Genomic DNA, 13,758 nt, shown 5'->3' on the forward strand with positions numbered 1-13,758 from the left:
AGTGCAGTGACATAGATGGACCACATTTACTTTGTCATATACCTTCAAGTCAAGTGTAATGCACAGAGGAGGCAGATAGATCAACAGTTTTCATTTGAGCACTTGAGAAAGATGGGGATTGCTTTCAAGCCCTGCTTGGGGCACCTGTAGACAACTCCTTTAAGTCTGGCACAGATCTGCCATGGATTGCTTTGGCAGGGGGAATGGGAGGGGGAGCTCTTGAGTCAGCCAAGACCATAGAAATTTGGACTCTGTCAATGCTACCAGTGCGGATGAAGCCCATCCTTCCTGCTAGGCTCAGCTGGGCAACTTCACCATTGAAACTGGTGCTTAGCACAATTGAGGCCATCCCTGGAAATCAGTGGCACTAATTTCACATTCATTTGAGAAGGCAAAGTGTAGGACTATAGGCCTAGCCTGTATTAGCACAAGGATTAGATCTATAGCATGTGAATAAAGAGAATGAAATCATGAAATAGAAGAATAGTTCTTGTGTTATTTAAGGTTTAGGTTAAGCTAATGAGAATAAAGAAAACATGGTTAATTGGGCACTAGGAAGTGTGGTAAATAATTGCTTATATATAGTTTGTTTACAAAGAGATGCTTTGTTCAGTGATTGGGAAGGAAATAGATGGTAAAATTAGAAAAGAAAAAGTTTGAAAATGGGGCCTGCTATTAATATTATCTGGCTTGGGCAAAAGAGACATGGTACACAGTAGAAACAATAGACAGAACTATGTAGCACTTTAAAGACTAACAAGATGGTTTATTAGGTGATGAGCTTTCGTGGGTCACACTCACTTCCTCAGATCAATTTGTGGAAGAAAATTGGCACAACCATATATACCAAAGTGATACAATCAAAAAAATGAACACATGAAATTGACAAATCAAATTTTAGAACAGAGTGGAGGTGAGGGGGGGAAGGTTAGTGTCTGTGAGGTAATGACATTGAGGTGATATTAGGGGAAGTTTCTGTGAGGTAATGACTTGAAGGGTAATAATTGGGGAAGCTATCTTTGTAATGGGTGAGATAATTAGAATCTTTGTTGAGACCCATACATAAAGTGTCAAATTTAAGCACCCCCACTCTGTTCTAAAATTTGATTTGTCAATTTCATATGTGTTCATTTTTTTTGATTGTATCCCTTTGGTATATATGGTTGTGCCAATTTTCTTCCACAAATTGATCTGAGGAAGTGGGTCTGGCCCACGAAAGCTCATCACCTAATCATAGAATCATAGAACACTAGGACCAGAAGGGACGTCGAGAGGTCATTGAGTCCAGTCCCCTGCCCTCATGGCAGGACCAAATACTGTCTAGACCATCCCTAATAGACATTTATCTAACCTACTCTTAAATATCTCCAGAGATGGGGATTCACAACCTCCCTGGGCAATTTATTCCAGTGTTTGACTACCCTGACAGTTAGGAACTTTTTCCTAATGTCCAACCTAAACCTCCCTTGCTGCTCCCTTTAAGCCCATTGCTTCTTGTTCTATCCTCAGAGGCCAAGATGAACAAGTTTTCTCCCTCCTCCTTATGACACCCTTTTAGATATCTGAAAACTGCTATCATGTCCCCCCTCAATCTTCTCTTTTCTAAACTAAACAAATCCAATTCCCTCAGCCTTCCCTCACAGGTCATGTTCTCCAGACCTTTAATCATTCTCGTTGCTCTTCTCTGGACCCTCTCCAATTTTTCCACATCTTCTTGAAATGCGGTGCCCAGAACTGGACACAATACTCCAATTGAGGCCTAACCAGCGCAGAGTAGAGCGGAAGAATGACTTCTCGTGTCTTGCTCACAACACATCCCAGAATCATGTTTGCTTTCTTTGCAACAGCATCACACTGCTGACTCATATTTAACTTGTGGTCCACTATAACCCCTAGATCCCTTTCTGCCGTACTCCTTCCCAGACCGTCGCTTCCCATTCTGTATGTGTGAAACTGATTGTTCCTTCCTAAGTGGAGCACTTTGCATTTGTCTTTATTAAACTTCATCCTATTTATCTCAGACCATTTCTCCCATTTGTCCAGGTCATTTTGAATTATGACCTTATCCTCCAGATTAGTCGCAATCCCTCCCAGCTTGGTATCATCTGCAAATTTAATAAGCGTACTTTCTGTACCAATATCTAAATCGTTGATGAAGATATTGAATAGAGCCGGTCCCAAAACAGACCCCTGCGGAACCCCACTTGTTATGCTTTTCCAGCAGGATTGTGAACCATTAATAACTACTCTCTGAGTACGGTTATCCAGCCAGTTATGCACCCACCTTATAGTAGCTCCATCTAAGTTGTATTTACCTAGTTTATTGATAAGAATATCATGCAAGGCCATATCAAACGCCTTACTAAAGTCTAGGTATACCACATCCACCGCTTCTCCCTTATCCACAAGACTCGTTATCCTATTAAAGAAAGCTATCAGATTGGTTTGACATGATTTGTTCTTTACAAATCCATGCTCGCTGTTCCCTATCACCTTTCCACTTTCCAAGTGTTTACAGATGATTTCCTTAATTACTTGCTCCTTTATCTTCCCTGGCACAGAAGTTAAGCTAACTGGTCTGTAGTTTCCTGGGTTGTTCTTATTTCCCTTTTTATAGATGGGCACTAGATTTGCCCTTTTCTAATCCTCTGGAATCTTTCCTGTCTCCCATGATATTCCAAAGATGATAGCTAGAGGCTCAGATACCTCCTCTATCAGCTCCTTGAGTATTCTAGGATGCATTTCATCAGGCCCTGGTGACTTGCAGGCATCTAACTTTTCTAGGTGATTTTAACTTGTTCTTTTTTTATTTTACCTTCTAAAATTACCCCCTTTCCACTAGCATTCACTATGTTAGGCATTCCTACAGACTTCTCGGTAAAGACCGAAACAAAGAAGTCATTGAGCATCTCTGCCATTTCCAAGTTTCCTGTTACTGTTTCTCCCTCTTCACTGACCAGTGGACCTACTCTCTCCTTGGTCTTCCTCTTGCTTCTAATAAACCATCTTGTTAGTCTTTAAGTGCTACATAGTTCTGTCTTTTGTTTCAGCTAGACCAGACTAACACGGCTGCATCTCTATCAGTATGGTACACAGTAGGCATCCCTGAGACCACTTGGCCTTAGCCCAAAGTCCCTTCTTACACCTAAATCCCTTATCCCAAGCCCACATCCCCAGCTGGAGCCCTCATCCCCTCCCATACTAGGGATGTTAAATATCAGTTAATTGAATAGTCGATTAATCTCATTAATTCTTATTGTTTACTCGACTATTCTATAGTCCCCGGGGGTCCAGCCAGTAGTCAGTGCACTCCAGCCCCATTCCCAAGAAGCCCCCTACCACTCTGAGCTAACGTGGGGTGCCAGGCAGGAGCTGGTCCAGGAGGGGAGCCAATTTACAAACCAGCTCCCCTTGCGGACCGGCTACCTGTCGCCCCATGCTGCTGTCTCTGAAACAGAGTTGTGACCTTGAGGTAAACCAGACACGGAAGTGGCCTTTTTCTAGCTATTGAGTTCAAACATTCCATTTTATCTGCTGCAACAAGATTTCCTTTGAAAGGAATGTGGCATCTCTCCGGGATCAAGCAGTCTGCCTTTGAAAGGGGGAAAAGGATTTAAGAGACACAGCAGGTGTGAAGGATTGTGTTAATTCCCATTTGTATTTCTTTACTCATTTCCTTTCTGGAGTTACTAAGGGCTGCACCCCTTGCTCACTATTCTCTCCAACCCCCTCCTGCCTCCCAAGAGCACTGGGGAGAAGGAAGCCAAGGAGTTCCCCCCCCCCTCCAGCACCAGGGAAAGGGGGAGGCTGTGGGGATTTTGGCCACCTCCCCTCAGCACTGGGGAAGGAGGAGGCTGTGCAGCTCCTGTCCCCCCCCAGCACCCGGAAGGGAGAAAGAGAGGGAGGGAGGAGGCTGGGCAGCTGAGGGGCGAGGGGTGATGGGTCACACTGTCATCCCGCAGGAAAAGAATTTTTATAGAGAGAGAGAGATTCTCACGAAGATAAGGTGGGTGAGGTAATATCTTTTATTGAACAACCTCTGTTGGTAAGAGAGGCTTTTGAGCTTACCCAGAGCTCTTCTTCAGAATTTGGTCCAATAGAAAATACAAGAAGATTTACCCAGCATTGCTTGGATCCTTTTTTTTTTTTTTTTTTTTTTTTGGAAAATGAAAATATCCATGCTTCATTTAAATCATTGCTCTGAGGCGAGGCTGGGGATGAAGTGCTCAGGGTGCTGGCTGCCCCTGGGCGAGAGGACTGTCTCAGCCTTCTCTCACCACTGCAGCTTAGGCGCCAGGCAAGAAGCACTTTTCCATGGCCGTTGCAGCTCCAGCAGGCACAGCTGGGAGAGGGGTGCATGTCCCTGGGACATACAAATGGGGGAGAGCTTCAGCTCCCCCACTGTCACTAAAGAGTGTCTGAGGGCCAGGAAGCTCAGGGCTGGGAAAATCCTGGATAGGGACATGCCCCCAGCCAGCCTTTTTCACCTGCCTGGTGATTCTGTCTCTTTTCTGTATGGATTTCTGAGGAGCAATCCCATTCCAGGCACAACCCTGACCTTGCTTTAAGTTAGAAGAAGAAGAAGCTGTATTCCAAATGTGGTGGTCCTAGACTAAACAAACCCAGTGTTTTCAATCTTCCTTCATAGGTCATGTTTTTTAGCCTTTTAATCATTTTTGTTGCTTTTCTCTGGATTTTGTCCATACATTTTCTGAAATGTGGCACCCAGCACTGGTCACAAAATTCCGGCTGAGGCCTATTCGGCACAGAGTAAAATGGAATAATTGCTTCTAATGTTTGTGTCTTGTTTACAACGCTCCTGCTAATACAGCCCAAAATGACCCCCTTTCTATAGTACTCCTTCCTAGGCAATCATTTTCCATTGTGTATGTGTGTAAGCGATTGTTCCTCCCTAAGTGGACTACTTTGCATTTGTCCTTATTGCATGGATTTCATCCTATATACTTCAGACCAATCCTGTCCTCCCGAGCACTTTCAACCCCTCCCAGCTTGGCATTGTCCACAAACATTAATTGTTCGCTGTATGCCATTGTCTAAACTATGGATTAGGATATTGAACAGAACCAGAACTGATCCCTGTGGGACCCCATCTGGCTTGACTGTGAACCACTGCTAACTACTCTCTCAGAATGGTTTTCTAATCTGCTATGCATCACCCTTAGAGCCGTCCCATATTAGTTGTATTTCCCTAGTTTGTTTTAGGGCTGTTAAATCCTGGTTATTCAGTTAACTGGTTAAACACTCGGTTTGTCTAGGATTTAACCAGTTACCTGACTAAGGTGGGACTCTGGACTGGGGGCTGCTCCAGCCTGGTTGGAGCAACCCCTGGCCCTCAGGACTCCTGTACCCAGCCCTGCGCTGGGCCTGGGGCTGCCACTGGCTCCCAGTCCCCATGCTGGGTCTAGGTCTGGGCCTCGGTCTGGCTCTGCTGGCTCCCAGCCCCTGCTGGAACAGACCCTGCTTTGCAGGGCGCACGCACTCTCCGTGGACAGAGGCTGCTCCAGACGAGAGCGGGCAGGAAGCTGTTCCAACTCTCTTCCACCACACCCCTGTTTAGGGTCATGCTTATTGTTTAACCGGCTAACCGGTTAACGTTTCACATCCCTAGTTTGTTTATGAGGAGGTCGTGCAGGATGTATCAGAATCCTTTCTATAGCCAAGATTCACCACATCCAGCGCTTCCCCCTATCCACAAGGCTTGTTACCCTGTCATAATTGTCCTGCGTATCTGACTTTTAAAAATCTGTAAGAGCTCCAGATCGCTACAAGATCTTAAAACCTTGTAAGCTGCTGCTCAGCCCTGATCAAACACCGGAGAGAGACATCAGCTTTTCTGCTACTCACTATTGCTCTTCTTCCAACAAATTAAATAAACTTTGGACAAATTGAGCCATAAAAGAATAGGTGAAGCTCCCCAGGACTGAATTTGGTCCCTAGTGTTTGTAATCTACCTTTGGAAGGTACTGTATAGAAATTGCCATAATGGATCAGACATGGAGATCATATAGTCTAGTGTTCCATCCCTGACAGCAGCTACAAAAGATGCTTTAGAGCAGTGGTCCTCAGTCTTATTTGATAATACCCCCCCCTTTGTGTCCATAATAGTTTTATAACACCCCTGTCACACAGGTAGATATACTGATTTTTAAAAATCAACATGCACCTTACACTAAATATTAAAAACAAGAAGGCATTAATTCAAACAGAGCCAGCACTCCATTGTAATGGGAGCAAAAGCAAATCTGCTCTTGTGGTTGATGTGTAGACCGAAATGTGCGCACTGTTTTGGATTAACATGCACGTATCAACAATTTTGTATAATACCGTGCAAGCGTAACAGGTATCTGTCCAAATACACCGCACCATCTAGAGCAGGGGTTCCCAAACTTTTTGACACGGGGACCAGTAAATCCACTAAGGAGCTTTTAGAGGATGGGTAGCATTCATTTGCATATTCATTAAGCAAATGATGAATATGCAAATAAGTTTCTGGTCCTCCCAAAGCCATCAGTGCTAGCTTTAGCAAAATGTTTGATATGGTCACCCACAAGATTCTTGCCAGAAAGTTAAGGGAATATGAATTGGATAAGTGGACTGTAAGATGGATAGAAAGCTGGCTAGACCAGGGTTTCCCAAACTTTTTACTTTAGTTGGAACCCATTTTTTTTAGTACTGTTTTTTGCAGCCCCAAAATATAAATGCATATTAAAAAAAAGAATGAAAAATGAATACATTTTCACTGTCTATTATTTATTCACAATAATAACAGTACATAACATCAATCTTAATTACAATTTAACCAGTAGAATTTTAACAGTTGTAAAGTTTGTTTATTTATAATTGAATTAGTTGAGTATAAGTCATGTGTGTGCACTTTATAGCTTTTAAATAACTAAAAAGAGAACTAATGGGAAGGGTGATGTTGTTTTGCATCACATAGCAACTTTATGTCAGGAGCAAAATAAGAAAGTTTTATCTTCAAATCTGGTTCGACATTCAATCTATTTCTATATTTATTTTTGAAGAAAACCAAAAATGAGAAACTAGTTTCACACTTATATGTCGTGACAAAAGGCATTAAGAATTTGACTGCTTTCTCAGATAAATGTGAATATTCATTTCTACAGCTCAACCAAAAATCAATCAAGGAGAGTTTGTCAAAGTTCTCTTTTAAGGCAGAGTCACAGGAAAGTTAAATTAATTAATCCACTTCTGATGCACTCAATTGTAGTATTTCTTCATTTTCGGTGTCAACAGTAAACAGGTTCTTAATCCACATTTTACTGGTGTCAATTGGAGGAAAATATTCATTTAAACGTGATGTTAGCCCCAAGAGGTGTTCTTGGATTGCTGCAGAAATCGCTTCTGAGATATTAGTTTCAGCATATTTTTCTTGTAATTCAATTAAAGTACAAAAAGACTTAAAGTTTCTCTTGTTAACTCGCTGTGCCCATAAATTAAGTTTTTTAATTGTTGCCTCAACTTTTTCGTGAACTTTGAAAATATTAATTTTAGTGCCTTGTAAATTCAAATTTAAATAATTTAAAAGACAAAATATGTCACATAAGTAAGCCACCATTGTTAACCAATCAAATTCATGAAACCTGTCTTTAAATGTAAATATAATATCTTTTGCCAATAGAGGGTGTTGCTCCAAGAACAATAAAACTTCATCCTTCATTTCAAAGAGTCGTTTCAAAATGTTTCCTTTTGACAGCCATCGAATCTCACAGTGTAGTAAGAGATGCTCATGTTCACTTCCTAATTTGTTGCACAAAGCAGTAAAGATTCTGGAATTCGAAGGATGAGATTTTATATAATTTATAAACTTCACACATTCTTGAAGAGTGGAACTCAAAAGTGATGGCATAGTTTTCCCAGCTAGTGCCTCTCTGTGAATACTACAGTGCACCCATATGCAGTCAGGCGCTACAGCTCGAATCTGCGGGAGAAGCCCAGTGTGAGACCCTGCCATTGCTCGAGCCCCATTACTGCTCAGTCCAACACACTTTTTCCAGTCAATATCGCTTTAAATAATAAAATAATTTATTAGCTTAAAAATTTCAGCAGCCGTTGTTCTTGTTGGAAGTGGTTTACAAAATAAGAGATCTTCTTGAATGGAGCTTACATAATCATATTTAACAAAACACATCAAATTGGCAGTGTCAGCTATATCAGTGCTTTCATCCATTTGTAAAGCAAAAATCTGACTATTCTGTGTTCGATGAATGAGCGTTTCTTCAATATTTTTCGCCATTTTTTCAATTCTATGTTTCACTGTATTGTTGTATAAAGACAGAGAACCCAACTGATTTCCCTTTTTTCCTCCATAAATACGGGATGTAATAATAGGCAATGCAGGAAGTATTAACTTTTCACCAACAGTATGCAGGTAACCTGTCTCGGCTATTAGTTTTGAAACTTCATGTGAAGCCAACACAAAGTTTTCATTTGAAGAGCCCATAGAAAGTGCACTTTTCATGCTTTTTTTTTTTTTTTAGCAAAAGCTAATTCATTTCTCTTATTTATGAAAAAATCTATGGGCTTACTTGCGTATTCTGGATGTTTGCATTCCAAATGGCATTTCAGTTTTGATGGTTTCATGCACTCGTTGGATAGTTCTGTGTGACAGATTAGGCATGATGGCAAGTGTTTATCACTACCAACACTTACAAAACCAAATTTCAAATACTCATCAGAATAATTGCAGGTCCAAGGAGTTTTTATCCTCTTATTCTCACTTGTACTAGGCTGCACACTGGTACTAGGCTGCACATCATTCAAACATTTTTTAGTTGTATTTCCAGTCACATTCTTCAGCCATTTATCCATATTGAAGATGAAAATGAGAGGGTATATTATTGAAAATAAATGAAGAAAACTTAAGCAGTTAACCTAAGAGGAGTGCACATTGTCCCACTGTGCAGAAACAAGCTGAGGCTGCTGTATCGCGTGACAGGAAAACCAATGACACAGGCTTGGCTGCATGAAAATACACGTGCTTCCGGGGAGACAAAGCCCTTTCCCTCTGCCCTTGCCAGGTGGCCTGCGCTCCCTGGTACTTCCAAAGCACTGTGCTGCCCCTACAGAGAGCCCAACCCCTGGAGGAGCCACTGAATTCCCATAAGAAGTAGCCCGCCACTCACCCATGGAGACCACCACCATCCAGCAATCCCGGCTGCATCCTCGTCCAGCCCGGGCCAGGGCTTGGGGAGGTGGCACACACGGGCATGCTTGGAGCCTGGAACACCCTGGCAGCCTCGCTGAGGCCTGGTATATTTTTGCCGCAGCCCATAGTTTGGGAAATGCTGATCTAGAGTCAAACGCTCAGCATCACGTGAGGATCTGAGATGTCTAGAGGAATCAGCTTTGCTAGTTATTTGCTGGTTTGGGTAAAATGTGCCCAGTAAAGTGTTTTTCTTTGTAAAGCATCTCACTCCTTCACAGAATGTATTCCGCACCCCATTCCCTCGAAGGCAGCCTGCCTCAGTTTGAGAATCTCTGCACTAGAGGAAGGTATAAGAACTTCACATTTGGCAAATGTGGAATACTCTGTCTCCTCCAATACAAGGCCATTTTATACAGAAATATGCTGTAAGGGGCTGAAAGGGAGAGGCCACATTAGCGTGGGCACAGTATGTGCACTTAAAATCAGAACTACACTCCTGATTAAACAGAGACCTTACAATTATATTTAGGGAGTGTTTCAAACTCTGAAGTGTGAAATTTCATATCTCTGCCAAAATTATAACTTGTCTAATCATAGATTTATTAGGAACTGGGGAAACTTTTGGTGAAGGGGGAGCCTATACAGGAAGGATGGGCTCCACCTAAGCCAGAATGGAACCCGATTGCTTGGCACTTGTAATTAAAAAGGTCATAGAGCACTATGTGGAGGAGCACATGGATTGGACAGAGACCTCTCTTAGGGGAGTAGCTTTTAATGGAGATTCTCTATGGGCAAGTCTTCACTTGCTGTGTCAGGTCAATGTTCTGGCGTTTGATTTAGCGGGTCTAGTATAGACCTGCTAAATTGAACATTGAGGGCAGCTCTGTTTGGTGTTTATAACGTACCAGTTCCCACAGTTACAAGAAGTAAGGGAAGCTCACAGCAGCATTTTTTCCCATTGGCCTCCCGCTGGGTGGATTCTGCCAAGCTCGGCTTAAGGTAAGCTGACGCCAGCTACTGGAGTTGCATACCTTAAGCCAACCTTCCAGGTCTAGTGTAGACCTGGCTTATGTGTGTCCTCCATCTGTTCCTCTCTTTCAGGAAAATCTCTTCTTTGAGAGAGAGACATCCCTGGGGGTGCTCCACAGTAGGTGTAGGTGAGTCCCAGTGCCGCCGAGCGGATTCTTCATAGCAGTGCATTGGGGTGACACATGCGTGGCTCCCCCCAGCCCCATCGTGCATGCACAGCCACCTCCCTTTGGTTCCTTTACACCGTCCCCAGCTCCAGACAGCCCTCCGCAGTGCTCTTTGATCCTCATTGGTTCTTATACGTAGACAGATTCGTTAACTCCAAGTTCTTCTCCCTAGTTGTTCTTAGGTTCTTAAACAAACAAAAAAACCACAAACATACAACCCCTCTGTTCACCTCGATTGGCTTCTCCTGCCGCTTTAACATCACCCGGAGCGATGGGCTCACCCAGGTTTAAATGCTGCACAAGTGCAACCACGCAATGCCGGCCTCAGACAGCCACGATAAATGTGTCAGCTGCCTCGGGGACTCCCATGCTCAACTTAAGGTGCAGTTGTGGAGAGACAGAGACCTCTGCTTAAAAATGATTATGACAGAGAAGGGCAAACACCCTTCCTGAGATCCGGGCTGTCAGCAGGACAAAGGGGACAAACCATTCGAACCCCCAAAGAAACGGGTCACCTCACTCCAACAAGATACGCACTCACCTAAATGGCAGACAGCAAAAGCTGACAGGTCACACCTCAGCACATATGATAAGCTGGGCACCTCTGGTGCTGACTACAGACAGCGCCTCACATGGTGCCCATCCGGAGGCTAGAGGTCACACAGTGCCTGCCTCACAGAACTCGGCATCAAGCACGGCGCCGACCATCACTGCGACTGAGATAAGGGCATTGAAAGTGGTTACCACGGCACCGCAACAGGTGACAGGGCAGCCAATTGGCACCAGCCCACCTTTCCTGACCACAGCAACTTCTCACACTTCATGCTCTGCTTCTAGCTTATCACAGGCACTGGCACTGCTTGTAACAACAGTAGCCTCGGCCCCTTTCACTCCTATCATTGCCTACCGGCATCAGAGATACTTGGCGGTCTCTTCAACTTTTAACTCTCCATTCTTAAGCACTGACAAATCATCTTATTCATCACGAACCAAAAACACATCTTCAGCTACTGTGTTATCAGCTGATGACGATGAGGAGCACGGGGTTTTCTCACCTCAGCTATCCCCACACACGGATGCATTGGGACATTCATTTCAGTCTGATTTTCCTGACCCTACCAGCGTAGGGACTGGTACCCACTGGGGACTCTCATGCATTTCAAAGCAGGCCCTTCCTGCTGGCCCTGGGCTGTACCCGGAGTTCCGCATTCCTCCTTTGAAATGTACAAGAGCTCCAGCGGGATTTCAAAGGAGGAATGCTGACGTGCCTATCAACTAGTCGACTAACCACATTTTAACATCCTTAGTGTGTGTGTGGGGAGGGGAAGGCGGCTCTACAGGATCCAGTGCTTGTGGGGAGGCTCCCTCTGAGTTCAAGCTTCTACCTGCCCCTCCATGCTGCTGCCTCTGTGAAGGGCAGCAGGGGGAGGCAGGCGGCTCCACTGATGCTGGCTCCCCATGTATACTGGCTCCTGCCTGCCCCCTTCTGGTTGCTGCCTCTGATACAGAGGCAGCAGTGCACAGGGGGCAGGCGGCTCAGCGAGAGTTGGTACGTGTGGGGAACCAGCTTGAAGCCAGCTCCCTGTGTGTGCTGGCTCCTGCCTGCCCCCTTTTCCTGCTGCGTCTGTGGGAGGCAGCAGGGGAGGCAGATGGCTGGGTGGGAGCTGTTATGCACAGGGAGCCGGCTTAGCAGCTGATTCCCCAGGCACTGGCTTCCGCCTCCCCCGCTTGTTGCCTCTGATACAGAGACAGCAAGGGGGGAGTTTGTATAACCATTAGGATTAACTGATGAGCCCAGGCTTATCTGTTAATCATGGAAACAGCTACACACTAACATCCCTACTTGCCAGGATATGCTATGGCTAAGTCTATACTCCCACTCGACTGCACTGCACCTTTCTGTCTTAAGGATGTGAAAAAACATCCTTCCCCCAGCACAGCAAGTTCCAGGGCTGTAATATGTTAGTGTAAACAGTCTCTCAGTGCTGTTAGCTGCTCGTGGAGGTTGTCTACATAGAGTGCTGTGAGAGCTCCCTCCAGCACTTCTGGTGTAGCTGTGCTTAATTTTAGAAGTGTAGACAAAGCCTATGTTTACATGAAGGGGCTCTGCTAATAGAGCTCTACTGGCAAAACACTTGTAGGGTAGGCAAGACCACATCTTACATAACGCACGTCATTTTGTATCCCTGGCAGATTTTTCCCACGTCCCAGGTAGCTAGTTCAGAGTGCTACAGAACCCTCAGAGCAAAAAAGGCAACCAACACAAATACAGGCAAGCAGCGAGATTTTACCAGGGTGGGTGCTCGGCATCCACTGGCAGCCCCATAGATCAGCTTCTCCCCTTTCCCCATAGCCGTACTGCTTGCTGGTGGGCCCTGGTAACCAGCTCCTTCCCCTCTACTCCCAGTGCCTCCTGCCTGCTACTGATCAGCTGTTCAGAAGCATTCAGGAGGCACTGGGGGGACAGAGGAGCAGAGATGGGGGGGAACTTGGGGGAAGAGTGGAGTGCGGGGAGGGGCCTGAGGTGGAGCAGGGAGTGCCTCCCAGGAACTGGGGAAATCTGCACCTTTGCAATCCGGCTCCACTGCTCACAGAAGTTAGCAGTGTCATCTCTAGCAATAAACCGCTCCTGTTTGCTCGACACCTGTCACTGGTGACCAATTCCCTGGGCTCCTGCCAGGCCATTTATATCCACTACAGATTCCTCAAAGATATGGTGTCTTAAAGAGACAGTCTGTTTTTCATTTGCACTTTTTTCACTATATAATAACAAAAGAAACATACTTACTTTAGGTAGAAACCACACTAGATGGAGTGTAGATCACTTTCTGTGGGTGGAGATTAGAGGTAAAAAATAAATAATATCAATGGAATATTTCTTTGAGCAGTTTTGTGCTATGACTGCATTTGTCCATGTTTAATTGAGATAAATGCACTTCAAAATTCAGTCTTCTATTAATGCAGTCCAGGAAACACCCCTACTCATCTAGCCCCATGCTACATACATTTGGTCTCTTTATGCTACTACTATCCCTTGAACTGTCTATCTTCCTGTACCTGGATGCCTTCCTAGAGTTCCTGTCCAAGTTGGGACTCTGGGCAGGAAGAAAAGACCTTGGAAGGTGTTTGTCTCTTGCTCCCATATCTGGTGAAACCCTCTTGAGAAAAGTATTTAATGCATTTCCTTGTGTCCCTGTGGGAGCAGCTCTGTGTCTTGGGCTTGAGAAGTGTTCCTGAGGTTCCTTGCTAAAATGGTTGCTTCTAACCTGGAGAGAGAAACTCTGCGACACTGTTGCTCTATATCCTGCGCAATTTTCCTCAGCTGCCCACCTGGCATGATTTATATTGAGACATTGGGAAATGGTGCCTTCC

This window comes from Pelodiscus sinensis, chromosome 20 (assembly GCF_049634645.1).
Source record: "Pelodiscus sinensis isolate JC-2024 chromosome 20, ASM4963464v1, whole genome shotgun sequence".
Taxonomy (NCBI): Eukaryota; Metazoa; Chordata; order Testudines; family Trionychidae; genus Pelodiscus; species Pelodiscus sinensis.